Source organism: Hylaeus volcanicus, unplaced genomic scaffold (assembly GCF_026283585.1).
Source record: "Hylaeus volcanicus isolate JK05 unplaced genomic scaffold, UHH_iyHylVolc1.0_haploid 11653, whole genome shotgun sequence".
Lineage (NCBI taxonomy): Eukaryota > Metazoa > Arthropoda > Insecta > Hymenoptera > Colletidae > Hylaeus > Hylaeus volcanicus.
This window is the reverse complement of record NW_026532733.1, coordinates 1-7,091: the sequence shown is the minus strand read 5'-3', so window position 1 is coordinate 7,091 and position 7,091 is coordinate 1. Positions and strand designations below refer to the sequence as shown.

Here is a 7,091-nt window from a genome sequence, read left to right as displayed (position 1 = left end):
CGCGTAGACCGTTGGAGCGGCCGCGGTAGCGAAGGCTACGCGCTAGGTCGATGCTTCGATGCACGTCGAGTCACTTGTTCGCGTGCAAGCGCGGCCACCAGCGCGTAGCCTACGCTACCGCGGCCACCAGCGCGTAGCCTACGCTACCGCGGCCGCTCCAACGGTCTACGCGCGCTCTGATTGGTCGGGGTTTTCACTTAATATCTCCTTAACGAAGCCCCATCCGACATTTTTGCAAAGGAAATTGTTGTTCAGAATCGTCTCAGCTACGCCCCATTTCCGGCTCCTCCCCGAGTTTTGGGACACCCTGTATATGCGCATAGAATCGTAAATATAGGTATACGTAAATCACACGTATTATTATATTTATTATTTATGCGAACGATAAAAGGGATTATTTAAAAGGAAAAAGGTAGGTAAAAATAATTACAAGCGAAATATATAACAACGAAATAAAATGTTATTCCTGTCGCAAGCGTGAATCCTCAAACGAACTCGTCGAATCTGCATAAAACAGACATCTTCGTAAACTTAAAAAGTAGTTGGATTACCGCCAACGTCGCGGTCTACGTTCCTCCGAATCAGCTTACAAAAAAAAACCTTTCGCAAAAATTTAAAAGCATATGTAATATTATAAGTAATATTTGTTACTTATATATTCGTGATAATTCGTATCCTCATCACATGTCTCATGTTGTTTCGTCCTAAATAATAAGTACAATACTTTTGACAGATATACATATAGGAGGTGTTGAATAACTCATGCCGGTTGAAAACTGTTCGAATTTGTCATCTGTCAGTTTCGCACGAGGCTGACTTCGAGACGCATTATCGCATTTACCGACCACGTGTTGTTTATCAATCAAGTCATGTATAATATCAAGAATTTGCGTGTAACTACCGTTCTACTGTACCGATCCTACCCAAATTACATCGTTATTTGTTAGACGTTCCTAGATCGATTAAGATGCGTCCGAGCTGTCGTGTCAAGTTCGCGTTCCTATAAATGTAATTTAAATTTAATTTAAGTCAATATGTTAGGTTCTAGACTTTATCATACCCTAACCTTATGCGTTTGACCTAACATGAGTGAGGATATAGAGCCGATTAACAAAATTTTATGAGTGACTTTTTATTTTTAGGTTAGGCTTTTACACAGTTTGTGACTGGCCCTAGCAGATGAGTTTCGTTTGTGCCTCCAATTACTCTACGAAGTGAAACGAGCGACCAAACGAAGAAATCTGTGGCGGTTATCGGATATCCCATGTAAACGAGGTTTGGATTGCTATCGTTGGTTTCTTTATGAAAGAAGAGAAGTAATCTAACATTTCAATTTTGCAGGGAGAAGAAAAAGATAAGTGATCGAAGGCATTAGTGGAGGTTATCGGATGGGAAATGCCAATCGAGGTTATTCCTTCTTGGAATGGAGGTTTTTTTTTTTTTTTTGTGCTCAAGATTGTGTCCGGAAGCTTGTACGAGAAGAGAAGAAGCCTGCAAAAGGTGTGTCTTTTGCTGATACCATGACAAGAAACTCGTCATGGACAACAAGTGGATGTCTGCACCGATCCTGATTGTTTGGAGACGAGTGCCATTGTTAGTGTAGCGTCAGTGAGATACAGTGTGCGAATCGGACTGTGAAATGCATGATACATTGGTTAACAAATGAAATTAAGACAAGTTTCTCTATGCGATTGGTGTAACTATGTATGTTTTGTCGCCTAGGTGTGAGTGAACCTTTTGCATTCAAGGCCTTTTCTTTTTTCTCTTTTGTAGTATGTATCAACAACTCTAGAATGCTTTCTTAGCTTTGTAAAATGTAAATGCAAAGCCATATATTAGCTTGGAAGTTGTACGATTGCAATTAATTTAACATTTAATAATCAAGTTTCCTTTACCTGTCACAGAATTATATGATTAGTAATTGGAATTACATTGAAAATTAGACCTTGTAACCATTATCTACCTTGAGATTTACTGCATCAAGGTAGATAGTCACAAGTCACTTTTTTTTTTTTTTAATCTTTAAGACAACACGTTGTACACCCTTTGATAGAAGCATGTATTAGTACGTTGCAGTGTACAATGTGATATTTATTGGTGAAGATTCAATTTAATGTACCTGAATACGTATTGTAACCTAACCTATGAGTGTATAGCGAATGAATTTGTCCTATTTGTTGTCATTGGACCGACTGCCTATTTAAATGAACATGTGATTGTGTGGCAGGTTACCTAACCCATAACCAAACGAAGCCTTTGTCTGAAAAGGAAATTTGTTGCTATTAACCCTCTGCACTCTGCGTATAAGAAAGGCACTACATTAAAAAGCACATAACTTTGTATACTATTTAATCTTATAGTATATTTATATTTATAAGTAGTATAGAGCATATATATATATATATAAATAAAGTTATAGCGTATAACTTTGTAAATGTGTCTTTGGTTGGTGCGATGATTATATGATTATTACTTCTTTTAAATATATATCACGTATCGTAATATATGTATTCAATATATTACGATATGTGTAATCTATATCCCATGGGGGCATAAGTAACATATATATGGAGTAACTTTATACTTGGTAGTAAATCCTAAATGGAATTCATATTCTCTCCTACTAATAAATCAAGTGACAAGGATTCAATTCATGTTTTTTTTTTAGTTTGGAATGTTGTATATAAGTGAATAACTAAGTAAACAGTTACTTGGTTTTTAGTTTAAATATCAAGTACCCAGTAATAATAATGGAATTACTCTCAATGTTAAACAAGCAGTCTTGATTGTGGTTATGGATATTGATTTTAATTTAAAGATAACATCATGCACATATGAATACAAACTGAAACTGAAATCATGTCGATCGAACACACAATACTTGTTCTTTTCTTATTCTTATGGCACTTAATTGACTTGAATTCAATATTGTGCCGTTTAATCAATTAATCATCTTTCTTTTTCTCTATTTAAATTCGATCTCTCCAGATAAATATTAAGCTACGTATAAGGTGCTTCAAAAATACATAATAATAACACTGTTAACGCATATAACAATATGTCAATATTACAACATTGTCAGGCACAATTTATCATTCAACAAAGACCAAAGCCACTTATCGGAAACCCTTTACTTGATATTCTTTCCACAGAACAACTATTCATAGTTAAGGAATAGTTGACCTGCTTTCTCTGGCAATTTCCACTTCCATAAGCACACATTTATTCAAGGGAACACGCTTGAATTAATTAGCATAACCTGCAATATCTGTCGCAAACAACGTAACTGTCGCACCCAGAGGATATCCGAGCGCAAAGGTTAACGGAACATAGTCGCGGTTACTACGGAATCATAGTCGCGGCTCCGTGTCGCCGATATTAACTATCTAATTACGTAATAATTATTACGTTCCGCTGTCGGAACCGAAAGCAACACAACAGCAGCAATAGATTTCGCATTCGTCGCCGCTAGAGAAACATCAGCGTCCATCACCAAGAGGACCTAACCCAGACCTAACCCTTTTTTTTTTTTTTTTTTTTTTTACGTGAGGAAATGCGTTTACGCACGCCCCCTCATAAGGAGGGGGTATGTGGGACTCGCCCCTTGATTTGATATCAAGGGGAATACCCACTAAAACCTCACGGTGGCCGGCCACGGCGCATTGGGGAGGGGCACCGGGATCTCTTATGAACGCTACCGGTGCCCCCCCGCGCCTCTCCACCACAACAAAGGGAGGAGTGCCATCTACGGTGGGGAGTGAATACCTCCCCACCTGACCGCGGGTGCCACAGCCCCGGTCTCGCCTGTCCCTTTTAGTCGCCTCTTACGACAAGCAGGGATTACTGTGCGCGTATTTTGTTCCCCGACCCACAGGGAAATATGCCGCGATGGGGCCAACGGCCCCCCGCGGCGCAAGCGCCGGGCATGTTCCAAAGGAGTGGGGGGGGGGGGGTGACGCCCCCATGCCCGGCGGCCCTGCTGGCCGTCGGCGAGCCCAAAGCTTGAGCTCGCCGCCTACGTGTGCAGGGCCGCCCTACGCGGCAGACTGCCAGGAGGAGGTGAGGGTCTACGGGGGGAGACCAGTCCCCCCTGCGGCAGGGGCGGCAGCTAGCCGCCGTCGCCTGGCCCGCCTCAACCTCCTCCTCTCTATGCGAGCGGGATCGGTGCGCTCTCGATCCCGCTCGTCATCCTCCTTCCGCGAGACGGTAGTCTCGCAGAAGGAGGACACCGCGTTCCAGGACCTCTCGCTCTCGACCATGGCCGAAACGACGGCCGGGAGCGAGAGGTCCCCTCCAATAGCTAGGCGGAGTGCCCGCCTCTCTCGCGAGAAGGTCGGGCACTCCTCCAGCAAGTGCTGCGCGGAGTCCAGCTCCGCGCCGCACTGGTGGTACGCGGGCGACCCCTCCGCCCCCACCTTGTGCTGGTACTCACCGAAACAACCATATCCGGTGAGCACCTGCGTGAGCCGGTAGGTGAGTCGCCCGTGTCGGCGGTCCAGCCATGCATCGAAGCTCGGCAGGACCGCCGCTACCGTCCTCTTTCGGGCGGCGCCGCTCTCCAGGAGCTGGCGCCGCCACTTTTCGCGGGCCAGCTGCCACCTTTGGCGCCGGTAGGCTTCGACCGCCTCGTCCTGCGGATCGCCCCCGTTCCGGCGGAGATCTTGCACACGCCGACGTGTATCGGTGTGTGCCTCCGCCTGAAAATCAAAGGGGACGACCCTCGCCAGGACGGCCGCCGCCTCGTGGGAGATCGTGCGATACCCGCGCGCGATCCTGATGGCCATATGCCGCTGCACGCGGCGCAGCAGGTGCCGCCCACGACGGCAGGCCACCAGGTCGCGCGCCCATACGGGTGACTCGTATAGGGCCATGGATCGCACGACCCCCAGGTAGAGGCGGCGGACCCTCTCTTCCGGCCCCCCGAGATTGGGCAGGAGACGACCCAACAGGGTCGTCACCGCCTCAATTCGGGGGACCAGGCGGTCGAAATGCCCCTCCCAGCGCCACCGGCCGTCCAGGTCGAGGCCCAGATACTTCATCCGGCCCTCGACCCGGACAGCCGCATCACCCACGCGGATTCAGGTCTGGGGGACCTGCCGCGTCAGAGGTAGCCCATGAAACATGACTACCTCCGTCTTTTGCGGCGAGATCCGAAGCCCCAGAGCCTGGATCCTCGCGACCACGATCGCGGCCGCTAGTTCCGCCAGCCTGTGGACCCTGGTCCCATCCCGACCCACCGCGATGATCAATGTGTCGTCTGCGTAGCAGACCACAAAGACACCGGGTGGGAGGAGCCCGCGCAACACCGAGTCGTACCCAAAGTTCCATAACAGGGGTCCTAAAACGGACCCCTGGGGCACGCCTCGGCTGACCCTCCGACGCATCGGCACCCCGCCTCTGCCAGGGTACTCGATCCACCTGTCCGACAGGTAGTCGGCTAACACGACCCGTAGATATCGAGGCACTCCGTGTTCTCGGAGCGCCTCCCGGATCGTGCCCCAGGGCAGGGTGTTAAATGCGTTGGCGATGTCGAGACTAACCGCCAACGCCACCCCACCCCGGGAGACCGCCCGGTCCGCGAGGGCATGGACGTGGTCGATCGCGTCAAGCGTCGACCGGCCCTCGTCGGACAGGCCCCCCAACAGGCGGGCAGCGAGCACACGCTCGAAGAGCTTGCCCGCCTCGTCGAGGAGGCAGATCGGCCGATACGCGGAGGGCGAATCCGCGGGCTTTCCCTTTTTCGGGATAAGGACCATCCGGGCCTGCTTCCAGGCCAACGGAACCCGCCCCGACTCTAGGCAGCCGTCGAACAGCCGCCTGAGCCGGGGACCCAGGACTCGCAGCGCCAAAGCGAGCGCCCGCCCAGGGATGCCGTCGGGCCCTGGTGCCGTATTCCTGGCCACCATTCGCCCGACGGCCATCTCGAGCTCCCCCTCGGTGACCCCCAGGCCGGCGGACCAGTTACTGGCCTCCGCCGGCAGGAGCGGCCGCGGACCCTCCTCCGGATATACCGGAAAGAGGGTATCCACGACACGCTCCAGAATGGGGGGGTTGAGGGACTCCGTGACAGGGGGGGCGGCCGGGCGCATGCGGCCCAGCACAATGCGATAGGGCCGCCCCCATGGATCCTTGTCCAGAGTCCCGAGGAGCTCTCCCCAGGCGCTCGCCTTGGCCCTCCTGATGGCGCGCTGGAGGTCCACCGTGGCCTCTCGGTAGACCTCATATAGCGCCGCCTCCCTCGCCGGATCGCGGTTCCGTCTCCGGCGGGCCCTCGTGAAGCGACGTCGCGCCGCGCTGCATGTAGCACGCAACGCGGCAATCTCGTCGCTCCACCAGTATGCGGCCCGCCTCGGTAGCTTCTTGGCTCGGGGCATGGCGGCGTCGCACGCCGCCGTCGAATGACTCCCGAAACCAGTCAGCTTCCCGATCGACGTCCGCGACCGGTCCAGCCGGGGCATCCGGCCAGGACGTGGCGAGGGCGGCCGCCATCAGGGCGTCCTTCTCCAAGCGCTTCAGCGCCCTTCTGCGCGGCGGTCGGCCCGGCGCGGGTCCGCGAGCGGGATGGTACTGAGGGGCAGCGGAGACATCCATAAGGATGTAGAGGTGGTCACTAAGGGACTCCACCTCCTCCGCTACCCCCCATCCCGACACGAGACGCGAGGCGGCAGGTGTCGCCCACGACAAGTCGACGATCGACTCGCCCTGCCACCGCACGCACGTGCTCACGGACCCCCGGTTAAGCAGCCGGAGGTCCGCGCTCGCCGCCCACTCGAGCACCGCCCGACCCCTCGCGTCCGTTGCCGGGCCACCCCACGCCGTGGACTTGGCGTTGAAGTCGCCCAGCACGAGCGTTCGGGCTACTGGAGAGCGGGACAATGCGTCCCGGATCCCGTCCAGCAGCCACTCGAACGCCGCGAGGGGGGCACTCGGAGGGGCGTGGACCCCGATCACGGCCAGGCCGCCGCACTCCGCCCCGACGAACCCGTCGCCGCGGGCGAACACGCGGAGGGCCGCGGTGTCGCTGCCCATTATCACCACGGAGCCCAACGCGTCGGCCACCCAGTTCGGGCGGTCGGCGACGCGGTATGGCT

The 7,091-nt window shown here is 52.4% G+C and overlaps 1 long non-coding RNA gene across 1 annotated transcript; it reads left to right on the top strand.

Moving 5' to 3' along the window:
* Positions 1-728: 728 nt before the first annotated feature.
* LOC128882412 (uncharacterized) lies at positions 729-2,650 on the top strand. The gene is made up of 3 exons (XR_008458400.1): positions 729-1,008; positions 1,143-1,275; positions 1,342-2,650. It is a non-coding gene; the product is annotated as an uncharacterized LOC128882412 (long non-coding RNA).
* Positions 2,651-7,091: the final 4,441 nt, after the last annotated feature.